Source organism: Bubalus kerabau, chromosome 13, assembly GCF_029407905.1.
Source record: "Bubalus kerabau isolate K-KA32 ecotype Philippines breed swamp buffalo chromosome 13, PCC_UOA_SB_1v2, whole genome shotgun sequence".
NCBI classification, from domain to species: domain Eukaryota; kingdom Metazoa; phylum Chordata; class Mammalia; order Artiodactyla; family Bovidae; genus Bubalus; species Bubalus kerabau.
In genome coordinates, this window is record NC_073636.1 from 70,500,132 (window position 1) to 70,519,537 (window position 19,406).

Consider the following 19,406-nt stretch of genomic DNA (forward strand, 5'->3'; position numbering starts at 1 on the left):
CTCCTAGAAGAGTCTGGGGACCAGTGCCAGGCAGAGGGAAGTGCTACACGGAAGAGAAGGACTTGGCTCTGAGCAGATCCGACAGTACTTCCACCTTACAGGAGCATGGCAAGCGAGGAGTGGAGGGTGGAGAAGGGGCAGAGGCTGGCACCCGAGTGTGGACGTGGATCTCAGGGCGGTGAGAGGCCTCAAAATGGGCAGAGGACGCTCGAGGGGACAAGGTCTGATAGGCTCGCTGGCTGCAGGGGGAGAATGGGTTAGAGAAGGCAAGAGTGGAAGCTGGGAGACCAGGCGGCAGGCAGGGGCAGTCACCCAGCTGAGAGAGGACGGTAGCCGGATGAGGAGGACGGAGGGGAGGGCGGGCAGGCCCACGGCCCACACTGATAGACTAGATGTCGGCTGAGGAATGGGGGAAAATCCAGGTCGACTCTCGGAGGGCTAAACAATGAATGGATGGACAGTGCTGACTAAAGGGAGGCTGGGGGCAGGAGAAGGCAGGAGAAGAGAGGGCACAGGGATCGAGAATGAGGGACACAAATCTGGAAGCTTGAGAGGGAGAGACTGAGTGATCAATTGTGGGCATGTGAAGTTTGAGATCATTGTGAGTCTGCAAGGAGAGAGAGAGAAGGGAGGCAGGAGTTAAAACTGTAAATCTAGAACCAAAGAAAGGTCTGGGCGGGAGGTGTAACTGAGGCAGTCATCTGCATCCAGAGGGTAATAAAGTCCTGGGAACGGATGAGATCACTTAGGAAGAGAATCTGATGAGAGAAGGGAGGTAGCCGAGTGAAAGAAGGGAATAAATAATAACAAATCAGGCAGGTAATCTAAAACTAAACGTGGGAATGCAGCCCATACAATGTGCTTGTACAGCTGCCCCAACGACGTGCTTAATAAACACCTGTGGAACAAATACAAATACATTCTTAACACATTCCCTTCAGGCCTTCCTTTAAAAGAACAAAATTTTTCATTTACGATTTCTTCCCCCAAATATATCTGAAGCATCAGAAAAAAACCTTTTTGACGGTTTGGATTGTGTTCAAAGGAATTCTTTTCCTTTAGAGGAAAAGCAAGGATTCTTTTCAAAAACTCATTAAAATTAAAGATTGCCTGCTTGAAATTCACTGACACTCTGTAAAAATTCTGCCTCAATATATGAATTTCCCCTTCCTTATAATGCAAATGCAACTGTATGTGTTACTACAGATATCATTTTGTCCTGAAAGATGAAACTGGTACTTTCAAACGGTTCAAGAGTCAAATGAAAAATGTAAAAGGCTCAAGAGATCAAGGACTTATTTTAAAATGTTTTTTTTTTTAAAAAAAAACCTTAAGTTACCTGCTAGACCATCCAAAAACTGATAAGCAGGGAGTTGAAAAGGATAGAATTGCCAGCTACTCCTCAGGTGAAAATGAAATAAAGCTATAATCTCTGGGTATCTGTTGATACAAAAAACTCATTATGCTCTTGAGGCTAAAACTATCACTAAGAACCATCAAACCAAAATCATAGCTGTCAACACCACTGGAATACTTGAAATGTTTCAAAGATTTCCAGTGCATAAGAAGAAAAGTCAGTAACAGTGGCCAAAACTCTTCCTTCCCTCAATTGTGCAAGTTAAATCAAGACTGATTCTTTTTAAGACCATAAGCCTCACACCATGAAATTCTTCACCTCAGATATGTAAGTGAGTGAGTGAAGTCGCTCAGTCGTGTCCGACTCTTTGCGACCCCATGGACTGTAGCCCAACCAGGCTTCTCCGTTCTTGGGATTTTCCAGGCAAGAGTACTGGAGTGGGTTGCCATTTCCTTCTCTAGGGGATCTTCCCGACCCAGGGAAAGGAGAGGCCTATCCTAACTTTTAAAGGATTGTTATCCCGCTTCATGATATGGCTATCTAAGAGCCTAGGAGGCTTCCAGGAAGGTCTCATGAATGGATGGGTAACGAGCATCCATTCATTCGTTCATTCAGCAAATACTGATTAAGCACCCATTATGTGTCAGGTTCTGGGCTCTGAAGATATATCAGCGAAAAAAACCTCACACTTACAGATTAATGGGGGGAAAGAGACAGTGGACCAACAAATAAATTGGTATTTACCAAGTAGTGGTAAGAACCATGAAAAAAAAGTAAGGTTGATTAAGGAGGACAGGGAGATGAGGTGGGTCTTCCACAGAGTGGTCAGGGAAAGGCACTAAAAGGTTATACTGGAGCAGAGACCTGAGGCAAGAACCAGGGTATCCAGGGAACAGGGTTCCAAGCCGACACAACAGCAAATGCAAAGGCACTGAGGCTGGTGTTTGCTTGAAGTTTTTAGGCAACAGCAAAGAGATCTGTCCGGCAAGGCTGGAAGTGAGGACAGGGAGGCAGCCTCAAAGGCCGTGGCAGGGACTTCAGATTTTACTTTAAGGTGGGAAGCTGTTGGAGCACTCTAAGCAAAGATTCTAATCTCTTTTTTAAAAGCATCAGAAAAGGAACAAGTTCTTACAAAAACAAGACATACTGCTGACAATCTATTTGTAAGTGCTAACAAGCAGACCATAACACAATTTTACAGTACAGTAGCATTTCTGTAAGAAAAAACATACTTACATATGGGAACAAAAGACTAAAGGGATAAATAGGAAAGGGTGGTTTACTATGGTTTGTGGGATGATGGCTTTTTTCTTAAGATTTTCTTAGTTTTTTTTTTTTTTTCTTCTAGTTTTCTGCCTTAAACATGAGTTACTTTTGTAATTTTTGATGTCATCGTAGAAAATTTTAAAACTCACCTCCACCAGCAGAATGCCCTGGTCTGAAATCTTACTTAAATATGACCCAAAAAAGAGGACCATTTTCTCCCCAAATTACCCTGCTTCCCATGCAATGTTTCCCTGTTACAAAGCACTACACCAATCAAGCCCCACGCCACATAGCAAGGTCACAAAACCAACTTGGTTAATATGTTTATCATTACATAGAAGCACTGTGCTCTACAGCAACTTTGATACCATCTTTCCAAGGCAGCAATAGAAGGGTTCTTTTCATTAATTTCCTAACACTCTTCTACTACTATGCCGCTTCTGGATTTTTCCACTGTGTGTCTCTTAGAAACAAATTAAGCCCGAATAAGTTGTTCCAGCTAATGAAGTGCGCTCTTGGCTCTTTCCCCGTGGTTGAGAATTATCCGGCAAAATACCAATTGTTTTAGGACGCGTTTTCTCTTAGTTTTGAAATATCGCAATTCGAAGTTACTGCAAATAAAGCACATCAAAATAACAGCATACAAGAGAATCGGTAAATGGAAACTATTGTAACCCTTTTTAAAACTGAGGCTGTACGAAGGTCTCATGAATAAATATACTATACGTCCACATGACACAGATAAAAACAGAAAAGTGTGCCCTCCCTCCTCGTCTACACGAGCACCGCCCCCCCCCCCCCCAAACCCTACATCACATAACAGTTTCTCACAGGGCACAAGCCCAGGGCAATCACTGCTCAGAAATGCAAACCACGCAACTCAAAATGACTCAAGCTCTCAAAACACTTTCCACCTAAGCTCCACATCCCACCCACCCCTCAATCACTTCCGACAAGCGTCTCTGAATGGAAATCCCAAACCCGCAGGGTTTCACAAGCCCCCAAACTCCGCTCACGTGCCCCTCGCGGCATCCGGGGTGCCCGAGCCCAGCTCCGCTGCCTTCGCGTGGGCAAGTCGGGGGGTGGGGGTGGTCCCAGGAGGGAGGAGTCTACTGTAACCCCAAGTGGCTCGAGTCCCGGTCCAGCTGCCTCCCTGGCAGAGCGGACCAGAGGCCCGGCGTTGCCCAGTCCCCGCAGAACGCAGCGGATCCGCGGGCGCTGGGGCAAGTGGCTCTCGGTCGCCTGGCATCTCCCGCCCCACGTCGGTCAGGCCGCCCCCCACCCACCCCGCCGCGCTCCCCTCCCGGCTACAGGGCGCACACACAGCGCTCACACCCGGCTTTCACACCGACACGCACCCTCGCATGGTCCGGCGGGTATCTACGGACACCCCCAACGCCCTGCCGCGATCCTCCAGCTGCAGCCGTGTGGCCACGGGGGGCTGCTCGGACCCCCAGGGAGCAGCGGCACCCTCACGCCTGCAGGGCGACCGAGCCGGGACCGAGCTGGTGGGGGGGGGGGGGGGTGATGACAGATGGGGCGGGGGCGGGGCCTCGGGGGGAAGGGGCGGAGCCTCCCGGCCAGCGGGTGCTGGCGGCTGACAGAAAGAGCCGGGGCAGCGGGCGGGGGTGGCGACGCTGCGGGCCGGGCCGGGGGCCAGGCGTGGCGGGAGGAGCGCGCGCAGACACGGGGCGCTGACAGGCGGGGAGACACATACACACACGGGGGCTGACAGCCGCGGGGGCATACGGGGTCGGAGGGCCGAGGCGGGCGCTCACCTGGCAGCGGTGGCGGCGGCGGCGCCCGCGGCCGGGCCGCTCTCCGCGCGCTCCAGGCCTCCCTCCCGGCTGGCGGGCGGCCGGCTGGCCGGCCGGCGCAGACCGCGCGGAGGCGGAGGCGGCGGCGACGCCGGAGCCGCGGACGGCTGGGCGGCGGGGACGCAGCTGCACCAACCGACTCCGGGCCGCTCGGCTCGGCCCGGCCGCACTCGGAGGCGCTCGGCTCCGCTCGGCCCCTCTCGGCTCGGCTGGGGGCGTGGCCCGAGGCCCCCCGCCCAGGTCGCCTCTGGCGCCTGGAGGGGCGGGGCTTTCGTGCGGGCGCAAGCCCCCTGACGTCGCAGAGAGGCCCTTACCCTGGGCGCATGCGCGGGCGTCGCTCCCGCTTTTCTCGGCGCGGAGGCTAAGCCCGGCAGGGAAGGAGGGGGGACCGGGGGTGGATGCTCCATCCCCGGAGGTTCCTGGCTTTTGTACTCCGTGTCCTGGGCTTTCTAGAGAACCACCAAAGAAAGGCCACGCCAGGCTGCACTTTGAAAAGGATGCTAGCTGGATTGGGAACCCTGACCCTTGCCCCGCCGCTCTCTTCTCAGTCCAGTATTTCCCCACAAGCATCGCCTGGGAGTTAGTTTTCCTTTTATCCCACAAAAACTTTACCGCAGTTTTTTTTCTCTCCTCTGTTTCTTAACAAGAAGGACGACTTCTGATGACTGCTTTCCGTTAAATCTTCAATTGAGAACTTTCAAGCACATCAGTTAGCCCCCTCAGGTATAGTAAAGCTCTTTTTTCACAGCTTCTGTTGTGTAACCTGTGACACCTGGGGTAAAGGTGACCCCTTTTCTGAGTTTTTTTCACACGTTCCAGGCACCTTTTTTGTTATGGAGTCCCAAGTCTGTAACAAATATGCTCAGAAAGTGGTCCCCACCTTTAGAATCTAGGGGTCAATAAGCAGCGAGCACTCTCAGTATGACATACCAGAGTTGGAATCTCACATCTGCCATATATGGCAGATTAATAATTGGCTGAGTGACTTTGCTATTTAATCTCTCATCCATAAAAGAGCAATGAAAATATCAATAATCAAGCCAGTAGAAATGACTGAAAGGATTAAATGACAGCACACGGGCAGCTTTCTGCACAGTGCCTGGTGTTCAGTAAACAAAGCTGACAAACCACCGTATTACACGATCCATGGCTGGTTGAATCCCAGGATGCAGAACCAGAGGTATGGAGGGCCAACTATGGGGCTTGAGCATCCACGGATATTGGTATCTGCAACAGATGCTGGAACCAGCCCCCCACAGATACTGAGAGATGACTGTACGTGGGGTATGGTCCTCTCATTTAAAACTCCCATTTAGTCAGCAAACTTTTCTGAGCATCTATTCCAACCCAATACTGTGGGATGCAGATAAACAAGGCACTCTCCCAATCATCGAGGAACTTGATATTTCAGAGGAACCAGATGTGGAAAGAAATACTTCTGGAAGAAAATATGTAACACTAGATGTATGTGTCAACTGCTTTGGAAAGCAAAGAGAACATCATTTGTTCTATATAGGAGAACATGGAAAGGCTTCCCAGAGGGGACACTGAGGCTGGGTCTATAGAGTTGAAGAGGACAGGACCTTAGGCAGAGGAAATAGTGTGCACTTAATATCTGTGTTGGGAGGTATGTGGCAAATAATGTTTACCCAAGGAGACAAATCATTTTCCTTAAAAAAAAAAGTTTTAAGTGAATTCCAGGTGATCCATATAAGAATGTCACCTGCACTCACATTCGGATGAACTATCTCAAGCAGAAAAGTTGTCAGAAATACAGCTGATGCAATAGAACTACAACCTGACCTCTATTTTACTGGAATGGGCTACGCCTGTGGACTTCTTTGTGTCCAGTTTCAGAGGCAAAGAACATGTATCGATTAGGAGTTTTCTGGCTACAAGTTACCAGTAACCCATGAACCCAGTTTAAGAAAAACAAGAGGGGAATTGACCTTAAAGCTTTTGGAAGTGGGGACAGGGGGAGGTGGGAATGGATTCTTAGGCCAGCAGCAAGAACCCAGCTGGGCTTTTGGATGAAATGGAAGCATAGCAAGAGTTGCCAGTAAGACTCTCCTTGCAAACTTGTTTCCTCTGCTTCCAATGGGAAATCTATCTCCCAACCACTTCCAATGATCCAGAGAGACATGAAAAATCCCTGATCATTCCAATTCCAAAATCCCAGAAAAGAGGCCCTAACTGGCCTAGTTTCAGTCGGGTGTCCCCCTCCCCCAGAACAATCAGGGTCGGCTTACAAGTCATGAGTTTCACTAGGAATCCACTTGTGTTGATCAAGACCACAAAAAGGGCATTATTTTGAGTTGAGGTATCTTAAGGGAAGTCCCTCACAGATCCATTGATTCTGCTTAATGGCAAAATAACTGAGAGACATTTGATCAGAAATCAGGAAAACACCTGATTTCTGCACAGTATGAAGGCCTCTTTTTTTAAAAATGTAGCAATCAAAGTTTTTTTCCCAATAAAAAGTAGAGAAAAGCTGGGGTGGTCTCCGTAAGCCCTTTGTGTTAGTTGACATTAACGTCACCAGATAATTCTGGTTTGTTTCCCAGGCACATGATAGGGTTATACTTCCTCACAGCTTGGAGTCAGGAGTGGCCATGGGACTTGTGTTGGTCCCTACATTGCAAGTAGAAGCACATCACTCTCAGCCCAAACTTTAAGAGCTAGAAAGCAGTTTTTTATGCTTTCTTTCCCTCAGCCACAGCCATAGACCACACTTGAGGTGACAGCTCCATCAGTCCGGGTCCTGGAGTGAGAAAACACGGCATAATGACCCAAGCAGACATACAGTATAAGCAAGAAACAAACCTTTGCTGTTTGAAAAGCAAGGCCAGAGCTTGTGTGTTACCAAAGCAAAACCTAGCCTATCCTGACAGATGCATCTTCCTAACATCCAGTATACCCCACTTCCCATGGTATAGCCCTGAGGCAATTTGGGTGGGCTGGACCCCCATCTCCCACATGCAAGTGTAGAGCTTCAATTCAATTGACTGTTGGTCTTCCCAGGTGGTGTTAGTGGTAAAAAAAAAAACCCCGCCTGCCAATATAGGAGTATTCAAGGGACATGTGTTCAATCCCTGGGTTGAGAAGATTCCCTGGAGAAGGAAATGGCAACCCACTCCAGTAATCTTGCCTGGAAAATCCCCATGGACAGAGGAGCCTGACGGACTACAGTCCATCACACAATATACCTTGTACTGATTGCTGCAAAGACAGACCTTTTATCCAGGATTACATCTATCAGTACTCAATATTTACCTCTTCACAACAATTGGGTAAAAGCCTTCACTCCCTCCCTGGATGTCAGTAAGGAACCATTTCAGCTATTCTGGTACAATGAGAAGAGCCAGGCTAAAGATGAAGCCAACCCATGAAATCAGGAAACGTGGAAAGAACTGAAGAGAAAAGAGTGTTGAAATGCCAACCAAAGCTCACCTGAATCCCACTTACCAATCAGGTCACATAAATCAATGCATTCCCTCTATTATTGATTCTAACTTGAGCTGGATGTTTTTTTAATTAGTTGAAACCAAAAGCTTTCTAACGATGGCTATTTGAATGCTATATTCACTGCACAGCTCTGAGCAGGAGCCAGTGCCATAGAATCACAAGCGTCTGAGCTGTAAACAATTGCAGGAAGAGAAGGTAAAACATTCTCCTCGATTTCTATGCCGGCTCCTTGTCAAGAATGAGGTTATCACAGTGCCTCAGAGCACAGAGAAGGCAGTAACTAGCCATGAACTGAGGATTAGAAGGAAGAGAATTCTATGGAAACAGGGTAGTGAGAGACCCCTTTAGTTTAATCAACAATACATGGTTCATTTCTTTAAAAAAAAATTCTATTTATTTATCTTTAGTTGTCCTGGGTCTTCATTGCTGCATGTGGGGTTTCTTTAGCCATGTGAGCAGGGGCTGCTCTCCCGCTGCAGTGCACGAGCTTCTCTTTGCAGTGGCTCCTCTTACTGTGGAGCACAGGCTCAGTAGTTGTGGTGCACGGGCTTATTTGCCCTGTCGCAGGTGGGATCTTCCTGGACCAGGAATCGAACCAGTGTCCCCTGCATTGCAAGGAGGATTCTTAACCACTGGACCACCAGGGAAGCCTCATAGCTCATTTCATGGTTAATCCTTATCTTGCCTTTAAAAAGTCTGGAATTTAAACATCCCAGAGGCATTCCCATCCCCCAGAGGCAGTTAGTGTAGTGTGTAAGTAAGTAGGATTTAAACCCAGAACTCCTGAATTTGAATCCTGTCTTCCCCACTTAACTTGCTGTATGAGCTCGAGTAACTGACTTAACCCCCTAATGTTTTTGTGAGAATTGGATGAGATAATCCACATGTTGCTATTAATATGGTGTCTGATGCGTGATGAGAACTCAAAAGTTAAAAACAAAGTCCCATCCATCATTTTAAGTAAAAGTTCTGAATCCAGTGGTGCTAATTTGTTGTCTCTCTGCTCTAAATCCATCCTTCCTTGCAATCCATCCTTCCTTGCCATGCTTTGTGATGCTGGAGCTGAATTTTGCTAACATGTCTCTTTTGTCAGTGGCACAATGTTAGGCTTTGTCAGTAGAGAGGGCTAAAGGGGTGCTCCTGGACCAGAGATGAACTTGAATGTCCATAAAATGCTCCCAACCCGAGGCACTGTCTGTTCCCCCCACCATTCTCTTTCCCAGTAAATATGTATTGTGTACCTACTATGTATCTGGCTGTGTACTGGGTTCTGGGTGTGTAGCTTTGAATAAAACCAGAAACCTTCATGGAATTTACAGTCTAGTATGTCAGGCAGACGTTGATCAAATAATCCAAAGTAGAAGTCTTACCTGGTGCCTCGTACCACAAGATCCCAGAAATAGGAGACTTTGGATCAAAGATGCTTAGAGGGAGAGTTCCCTGGTGGTCCAGTGGTTAAGAATCCCCCTGCCAATGCAGTGTATGTGGTTTTGATCTCTGTTTGGAGAACTAAGGTCCCATATGCCCAGGGCAACCTTCGCCCAGCAACTAAGACCCAATATGGCAAAAAAAAAAAAAAAAAAGAAAAAGAAAGAAAATGTTTAGGGAAATATGAGATCTAATTAAACTGGATGTATTAGTGTGCTTGGGCTGCCATAACAAAATACCTTTGATCAGATGACTTAAAACAGCAGAAAGTAATATTCTTCAAATTCTTGAGGCTGGAATTCCAAGATCAAGTTTCCATCACATGCAGTTTCTGGTGAGGACTCTCTTCCTGACTAGAACGTGGCTTCTTTATTGCTGTGTCCTCATATATGAGCATGGAGAGAGGAGAATGAAATTTCTGGTATCTCTTCTTATAAGGACACTAACCGTCGTGGATCAGGATCCCACTCACATGATCTCATTCAACTTTAATTATTTCCTTACTCCCAGTATTGCCACACTGGGAGTCAGGGCTTAGACGTATGAATTTTGCAGGTACATACACATTTAGCCCATCACAGTAGGAAAATATGGGAGAGGAGTGCTCCCTGTAGAGGACTCATGCATAGACCCTGAAGCCATCCAGGGTACATGGAGGTTTAAACAAAGAGGAAGAAGGCACATGGATAGTGAGGCAAATAGAGGGAGGTCAGGCTGCAGAGGTGGACAGGGGCCAGCCAGATCATGCAGGGCCTTGAAGGTGCTGGTAATAATTTGAGCTGCATTCTAGGAACCCTTCAATAAAGGTTCAGGGACAACCTGCTGGGTGCAGTTCAGAATGGCGGGCTCACAGTGGATGTAGACAGAACAATAATGAAGCTGTCCAGAGTGCCCAGCTGCTGGTTGGCCTGGAGGAGACACTGGCCAGCCAAGCTGCCCAGAATCAGGGAAGAGAACTTGCTTCTGCTTCTGGCCCCGGTGAACAGAGGCCTCACATTCAGAGCCACCCTAGTCACATCTGCATCTTTTCTACAGTCCTGGCTTCTCGCCTCCCCTCCTCACCTGATAGACCCTGTGCATTAGTCTACCTTGGCCATGACCACCCATCTCTGTGGCTGGTTGTGTTTCCCTAGCCCTAGTCTAGCCCCGGAGAAGGCAATGGCACCCCACTCCAGTACTTTTGCCTAGAAAATCCCATGGACGGAGGAGCTTGGTAGGCTGCAGTCCATGGGGTCTCTAAGAGTCGGACACAACTGAGCGACTTCACTTTCACTTTTCACTTTCATGCATTGGAGAAGGAAATGGCAACCCACTCCACTGTTCTTGCCTGGAGAATCCCAGGGACGGGAAGCCTGGTGGGCTGCCATCTATGGGGTTGCACAGAGTCGGACAGGACTGAAGCGACTTAGCAGCAGCAGCAGCAGCAATCTAGCCCAGCCTGCCTTCCTCCTTTTCCCACAATGGGCCACAGCACTAGAATTCAACAAGCTGCCCATTAATGTAAGTTGGTACAGCCACTGTGGAGAACAGTATGGAAGTTCCTCAGAAAACTAAAAATAGAATTACCATATGATCGAGCAATCCCACTCCTGGGCATACCTCCAGACAAAACTATTATTTGAAAAGATGCATGCACCCCTATGTTCATCGCAGCACTATTCACAATAGTCTGACATGGAAACAACCTGAATATCCATCAAGAGAGGAATGGATAAAGAAGATGTGGTGCATATGTACAACAGAATACTACTCGGCCATAAAAAAGAATGATACAATGCCATTTGCAGCAACATGGATGCAACTAGAGATGATCATACTAAGTGATGTTAAGTCAGAAAGACAAATACTATATATGATATCACTTATCTGTAGAATCTAAAATACGACACAAATGAACCTATGAGACAGAAATAGAAAAGCAGACACAGAGAGCAGACTGGCGGCTGCCAAGGGGGAGGACCTAGGAGAGGGACGGAATGGGAGGCTGGGTTAGCAGATGAAAGCTTTTAAACATAGACTGGATAAACAGCAAGGTCCTGCTGTATATCAAAGGATAGTCAATATCCTATGATAAACCATAATGGAAGACAATATTTTTTAAAAAGAACGTACATATGTATATGTACAACTGAATCACTTTACTGTACAGCAGAAATTAACACATTGTAAATCAGCTATACTTCAATTAAAAAATAGTAACAAAATGCTGCCTCTGATCAATCAGACTTGACAAATCCACAACTGCCCACCCCTTCTTAGACTCCTCAGTGTGATATGCAAGTTCCCAGCCAACAGAACTCTTTAGCCTAGGATCCTGAAGAACTTTAAGATGTGAACTGGAAGTCATCCATTCCTTACACAGATGCAGCCTGGCTTCAAGTCATCTGAGTTGTCTACATAATGTGAAACTCTGAATAGAGATTAAGGGGATCCTGAACTGTTAGCACTTCAAGGGGTTAGTAAAAAAAAAATTTTTTTTAAGCTCTTTGGAAAAAATTTACATCGTTCTAACCTTAAGATTGTTTCTACAGGAAAAACAGAAAGGATGAGATAGAAGCAATATTTGAAAAGATAGTGTCTGAGGATTCTCTAGAACTTATGAAAGATATAAGATATGATATCTGATATCATCAGATCAGATCAGTCACTCAGTCGTGTCCGACTCTTTGCGACCCCATGAATCACAGCACGCCAGGCCTCCCTGTCCATCACCAACTCCCGGAGTTCACCCAGACTCACGTCCATCGAGTCAGTGATGCCATCCAGCCATCTCATCCTCTGTCATCCCCTTCTCCTCTTGCCCCCAATCCCTCCCAGCATCAGAGTCTTTTCCAATGAGTCAACTCTTCGCATGAGGTGGCCAAAGTACTGGAGTTTCAGCTTTAGCATCATTCCTTCCAAAGAAATCCCAGGGCTGATCTCCTTCAGAATGGACTGGTTGGATCTCCTTGCAGTCCAAGGGACTCTCAAGAGTCTTCTCCAACACCACAGTTCAAAAGCATCAATTCTTCGGCGCTCAGCCTTCTTCACAGTCCAACTCTCACATCCATACATGACCACAGGTAAAACCATAGCCTTGACTAGACGAACCTTTGTTGGCAAAGTAATGTCTCTGCTTTTGAACATGCTATCTAGGTTGGTCATAACTTTCCTTCCAAGGAGTAAGCGTCTTTTAATTTCATGGCTGTAGTCACCATCTGCAGTGATTTTGGAGCCCAGAAAAATAAAGTCTGACACTGTTTCCACTGTTTCCCCATCTATTTCCCATGAAGTGATGGGACCGGATGCCATGATCTTCGTTTTCTGAATGTTGAGCTTTAAGCCAACTTTTTCACTCTCCACTTTCACCTTCATCAAGAGGCTTTTGAGTTCCTCTTCACTTTCTGCCATAAGAGTGGTGTCATCTGCATATCTGAGGTTATTGATATTTCTCCCAGCAATCTTAATTCCAGCTTGTGCTTCTTCCAGTCCAGTGTTTCTCATGATGTACTCTGCATGTAAGTTAAATAATCAGGGTGACAATATACAGCCTTGACGTACTCCTTTTCCTGTTTGGAACCAGTCTGTTGTTCCATGTCCAGTTCTAACTGTTGCTTCCTGACCTGCATACAAATTTCTCAAGAGGCAGGTCAGGTGGTCTGGTATTCCCATCTCTTTCAGAATTTTCCACAGTTTATTGTGATCCACACAGTCAAAGGCTTTGGCATAGTCAATAAAGCAGAAATAGGTGTAAGCCAATTCTCCTCAAATTAAATAAATTTTTAAAAGTTCAAATCAGGATAAATAAAAATCAATCTCCATCTAGACACATCACAATGAAACCATAAAAAACCAAGACATATCAAATTGGTTTAATATATTAATTAAAGAGTAATTTGACCAGAGCCTCTGCTGGGAAGATGGGAAGAGGAAGGGTCCAGTTTTGATCCCCACCAGGGCCATCATCACAGTTTTGATTATTTAAAGTACAAACCCACCCAACAACAGTATTCTCATTCCTAAAGAGATTAGAATGTAGATCTGGCAGAGGACAGAAATTAAGGGGAGATCAAATAACTTGCCAACTAGAGTTGATTATTCATCAGCTCCTTAGCAGACAGATGTGGAAGGGTTCTGGGATGAAGATGCACCCACAGGTGTGTAAAGACTGAAGGAGGAAATGGGAATGTGACAACACAGCAAAAAGCTTCAGAATAACTGGACTCTGACTATTTTAAGGACATGACATCGACTAAAAAGAAAACTCAGGAAATCATTAAGAAGACATAACCGTTAGACTTTGGCATCCCAGTGGGCAGCACAGGTTTCTCTAACAGATTAGCAGCTACACACCATATGCCTTTTATTCACCAGTCTCCTGAATCAGGTGACTTAGATACCTGGCAGGAAAATACCAATGCATGGCAAGAAGAAATTGTAGTCTGTCAACCAAACAAGTTCTCAGGCAGCAGCAGACAGGTGAACAAGAGCAAAAGAACAATCAAGGATGAAAATGGGACAGGAAGCACAGCGGTGTGAAAATTGGTGTCAAACTTTCACAACAAATGTTCTTCAAATGTCATAGTACTGGTGGGAGAAATATGAGCTCCACAAACCAACACTTGTATGGATCTAAGAATATTATCAGAATACAAATACAATGCTTGACTTCAGCGTATTCATCAGGACATTCAGGACACCAGGATTCTCTCAAAGTCCCTTGAACTCAGTGATTGAGACTCAAAAGAATAAAAAAAAGCTTGTGAGAAAACAATTTCTTCAACATGCTCCAACTGTAAGACAATGGTTTGCTCTAGAGAAATAATTTCAAATAGAATATACCAGTACCTCTTCAAGCTAGTGTTCCTAGCTAAATAAATGGATGTAAATAATCTTATGGTGGGAAAGAAACTCTTCTGTCTATAATGCTTTCCATCAATGTGCATAATGATACAATAAATAATTGTAATTATTATTTGGCTTCCATGATTTGTTGTTCAGTTGCTTAGTCATATCTGACTCTTTGCGACACCATGGACTGCAGGATGCCAGGCTTCCTTGTCCTTCACTGTCTCCCAGAGTTTGCTCAAAACTCATGTCCATTGAGTCAATGATGCAGTGAGCCAGAGAAAAGCTCATGCAGCAACAAAGACCCAGCACAGTCAAAAATAACTTTTTTAAAAAAAGAAAATAAGTCAGTCACAAAAAGACAAATACTACATGACTCTGTTTATATGAAATACCAAGAATGGTAAAATACACAGTGATAGGAAGTAGAATGGTGGTTGCTAGGGAAGCAGCAAAGGAATGAATGGGCAACCATTGCATAATGGACAGAGCATATCAGTTTTGCAAGATTAAAATGGTTCTGGAGATTGGCTGCACAAAAATGTGAATGTACTTAAAACTAGTGAACTGCACATTGAAACACACTTATAATGGTAAATTTGGGGTTATATATGTTTTAACACACTTTAAAAAATCTAATACAGAAGATAAAATGCAATCATCGAAAACACTTGGCTGATCCAAAAGGAGAAAAAAATGAAAACAGGAGCAAAATCCAGGTAGGCCAAATAGAAGAGAAATAACAAGATTATAGATGTAAATGACTTGGAACCATACTGTAATACATGCTAAGGCAGAGCAGCAGACATGTACCAAAATGCTCCCAGCAGCATTATTTGTAGTAGCCCTAAATTGGAAAAGACCCAAATGTCAATTAGTAGTTGAAGGGGTAAATAAATTTTGGTATATTCACCCAATGGAATGCTGCTATATGCTGCGCTAAAAGTGAATGAACTACAGCTTCACACAACAACATGGAAGATTCTAACAAATCACATGGAGTGAAAGAAGCCAGACACCAAAGAACACACACTTAGTGGTGACCTTTATATAAAACCTATAATAACCACCAGGGGCTGCCCTGGTGGCTCAGACAGTAAAGAATCTGCCTACGTGAAAAAGTTGGTTTAAAGCTCAACGTTCAGAAAATGAAGATCATGGCATCCTGTCCCATCACTTTATGGGAAATAGATGGGGAAACAGTGGAAATAGTGTCAGACTTTATTTTTGGGGGCTCCAAAATCACTGCAGATGGTGACCGCAGCCATGAAATGAAAAGATGCTTACTCCTTGGAAGGAAAGTTATGACCAACCTAGACAGCATATTCAAAAGCAGAGACATTACTTTGCCAACAAAGGTCCGTCTAGTCAAGGCTATGGTTTTTCCAGTGGTCATGTATGGATGTGAGAGTTGGACTGTGAAGAAAGGTGAATGCCGAAGAATTGATGCTTTTGAACTGTGGTGTTGGAGAAGACTCTTGAGAGTCCCTTGGACTGCAAGGAGATCCAACCAGTCCATTCTAAAGGAGATCAGCCCTGGGATTTCTTTGGAAGGAATGATGCTAAAGGTGAAACCCCAGTACTTTGGCCACCTCATGTGAAGAGTTGACTCATTGGAAAAGACTCTGATGCTGGGAGGGATTGGGGGCAGGAGGAGAAGGGGACGACAGAGGATGAGATGGCTGGATGGCATCACTGACTCGATGGATATGAGTTTGACTGAACTCCGGGAGTTGGTGATGGACAGGGAGGCCTGGCGTGCTGCGATTCATGGGGTAGCAAAGAGTCGGACACAACTGAGTGACTGAACTGAACTGAACTGATTGACAGTGCAGAAGACCCAGGTTAGATCCCTAGGTTCGATCTCCTGGAGAAGGAAATGGCAACCCAGTCCAGTATTCTTGCCTGGAAAATTACATAGACAGAGGAACCTAGTGGGCTACAGTCCATGGGGGTCACAAAAAGTCGAACACGGCTAAGTGACTACACAACAATAACAAATACAGTTTATTTTGGTATATATCACTCCAGATTTTTCAGGGTACCTACACATTTTTTGTTTTAACTATGGGATTATATTGCACACACTGCTGAACTTTTTTCCTATCTTAATAGGTATTCAACATCTGTTCATTTTAATACATATAGATCTACTCCACACTTTGCCAGGAGATGGATATATTCGTTAGCTTGATTGCGGCAATGGTTTCATGGGTATTTACACATGTCAAAACTCAAATCGTACTCTTTAAATACATGTAGTTTACTGTACATCAGTCATATCTCAATAAGACTGGGAAAGTATTATGCCTTAAATCTCTTTTACTGATTTCCCCCACTTAACACTATATCCATGCTGTTTTATGTACACGTAACACATAGTTTCTCAGTGATGTGCAGAATTCCAAGGTCAGCCTCCATCATAGTTTACTAACTCATTTTTGCTTCCTGCTCACCTATGCCATGAACAAGGCTATCATAAATGATCTCCACCGTGTCTTCTTATATACCTGACCAAGCTTTCTTTAAAACATATTTCAAGGAGTAAGATTGCTGAACTTTCTGCCAATGCATCCTTATTTTTACTGAAACTGCCTGCCATTCCATTCCAGCTGGGCATGAGAGTTCCCAGTCTCTTCACTTGGATTTCGGACCCTTCACGCCGCAACAGGACAGAGGGCAGGGGTGTCAGTTCTTGGTCACCCCTCATCTCCCCACGTCCCTGCATTCTATTTGACATTTACTTCATTTGCTGTGTGCTTAGTCACTCAGCCATGTCTGACTCTTTGCAAACCTTTGGACTGCAGCCCACCAGGCTCCTCTGTCCATGGGATTTCCCAGGCAAGAGTACTGGAGTGGGTTGCCATTTCCTCCTTCAAGGGATCTTCCTGACCCAGTGGTCGACCCCATGTCTCCTACGTCTTCTGAGTTGCAGGTGGATTCTTTATCTGCTGGGCAATAGGGGAAGTCCTATATGACTTCATGTTTGCTGATAAATAATTTTTTTTTTCAGGCTGTGGCCATTCCGTAGTGTTTAACAAAAGGACTTTCTATTTTCACTTGCTCTTTAAATCATGTTTTGGGGGAGAGGTACAGGTGAGAGATGGGAGCTCTGTAGCCTGTCTTTCCGCACTCTCCAGCAGACTTCAAAGGTCCCACCTACATGAAGGAGCCAGGCCCCTGTGCTTGGGCCAGTGTTTTAAGCTGCAAGGAATGTGGTGACTCAGCTGGTCGCCCAGGGACACCTCAGTGAACAAGGCCGAGGGAAGGAAGTCATTACACAGACAGCTGGGCTGTAAAAAACAAAAATACTCCTCACACCAAGCTTTACGAAGCAGTGAGGCTGTGCGTCCCATGACTCAATGGGACTGTTTCTGCCACGTGGCCCCCCAGCCCACAATATGTGGCCCCCAGCTCGTAATACGTGGCACCAAGCTCAGAATATGTGGCACGCAGCCCTCATTCACTCCCGGCTGCTCCTCAAGCTGCTTGGAAAACTGACTGGGTGGGGACCCCAGGAAAATCCATGATAGTCTTCTCTCTTCCACCCTGTCCCATTGCTACCTGTATCATCTCTTTTCTCCTTGCTCCTTCCTCTTTAGTTCTTTTGTGTTAGAAAGTGTTTGTCACTCAATTGTATCTGACTCTTTGCGAACCCATGGACTGTCATCCAGCCAGACTCCTCTGTCCATGGAATTCTCCAAGAATACTGGAGTGAGTGGCCATTCCCTTCTCTAGGGACCTTACCGACCCAGAGATCAAACCTGGGTCTCCTGCACTGCAGGCAGATTCTTTACCATCCAAGCCACCAGGGAAGCCCTAAATTTTAATTCTCTTGCCCCTAAATAAATTTTTAAAATCTGGAGTTCAGTATTTCACACCAGCAGGGAGCTTGGCAGAGACATGCGCGTGTGTGCTCAGTCACATCACTCTTTGCAACCATATGGAGTGTAGCCCGCCAGGCTCCTCTGTCCATGGGTTCTCCAGGTAAGAATACTGGAATGGGTTGCTGTGCCCTCCTCCAGGGGATCTTCCCAATCCAAGGATTGAACCTGCATCTCTTGTGTCTCCTGCATTGGCAGGTGGATTTTACTCGCACTACCTGGAAAGCCCCACCAAAGATGATAAACAGGTAGAAAAAATTATGCATAAGGCAAAAGTGATTGCTTTCAACTCAGAAATACATACCACTTTTCTTTTAGGAAGCCCAATGATGATGATTTGTTGATATAATCAAGCAGGACCCTATGGAGCATATAACATTTACATGGGTACAGTGACTAGCAATATTGTGTCACTCTCCTGCTCAACAACCATCAACGGCTCCTCAGTGCCCATGGTTTCACCCCATATTCAAGGCCAGATGGGCCACCTCCTAGCACTCTCTTTCTCCACTATTCATGGCTTCATTCACCACTTCAACCCACTTCCGCTGTCCCTGACGCTGTCCCTATATAATTCAAGGCCTATCATTAATTGATCTCTCAACAATATTGTTACAAATTTTTTACTTACTTATTTTTGGCTGAGCTGGGTCTTTATTACTGCCCTGACTTTGTCTAGTTTCAGCGAGCAGGAGCTACTCTCTAGTTGCGGTGCTGTGGCTTCTCTTGTTGTGGAGCACGGGATCTGGGGTGCAGGCTTCAGTACTTGAGGTACATGGGATCAGTAGTTGCGGCTTGTGGGCACTAGAGTGCAGGTTCAATAGTTGTGGTACACGGGCTTAGTTGTTCTGCATGTGGGATCTGCCCAGATCAGGGATCAAACCTGTGTCCCCTGCATTGAGATACGGATTCTTTACCATTGAGCTACCAGGGGAGCCCTAAACAGTATTTTTTTTTTAACATCTCTTATTCTATTTCTGAACAAAATTTAAAAATATTGAACATCCATTCTAGCATGTGTGCATGCTCAGTCACTTCAGTCATGTCCAACTCTTTGCGACCTATGAACAGTAGCCCACCAGGCTCCTCTGTCCTTGAGATTCTCCAGGCAAGAATACTGGAGTTGGTTGCTATGCCCTCCCCTAAGGGATCTTCCCAACCCAAGGGATCAAACCACTGCTGAGCCAGCGGGGAAGCCCATCCTTTTGAGACCCTCTTTGCATTGCAAAGCATAGTGAGAAATGAGTCTGGATACCAGATGGAGGAGAACGGGGTCAGAAAGTACATCTAAGTAAAAAGAGGAAGAATAAGAGGTCCCCTTGCTGAAGGTTCAGCGCATAGGACAGCTGGTAAGTCCTGCGG

The 19,406-nt window shown here is 45.8% G+C and overlaps 1 protein-coding gene and 1 pseudogene across 2 annotated transcripts in view; one reads left to right on the top strand and one right to left on the bottom strand.

Moving 5' to 3' along the window:
- Positions 1-4,622, bottom strand: part of ZHX3 (zinc fingers and homeoboxes 3) — a 114,817-nt gene extending 110,195 nt beyond the window's left edge. The window contains exon 1 of one of the 2 annotated variants that reach the window (XM_055545046.1): positions 4,402-4,622. The gene's annotated coding sequence lies outside the window, so the exon portion shown is untranslated. Of the gene's footprint in view, positions 1-3,981; positions 4,117-4,401 lie in introns of those variants that run through there. The other variant, XM_055545048.1, reaches the window with a different exon arrangement.
- A 5,806-nt stretch (positions 4,623-10,428) lies between these two features.
- On the top strand, positions 10,429-13,972 carry LOC129625230 (receptor-binding cancer antigen expressed on SiSo cells-like; annotated as a pseudogene).
- Positions 13,973-19,406: the final 5,434 nt, after the last annotated feature.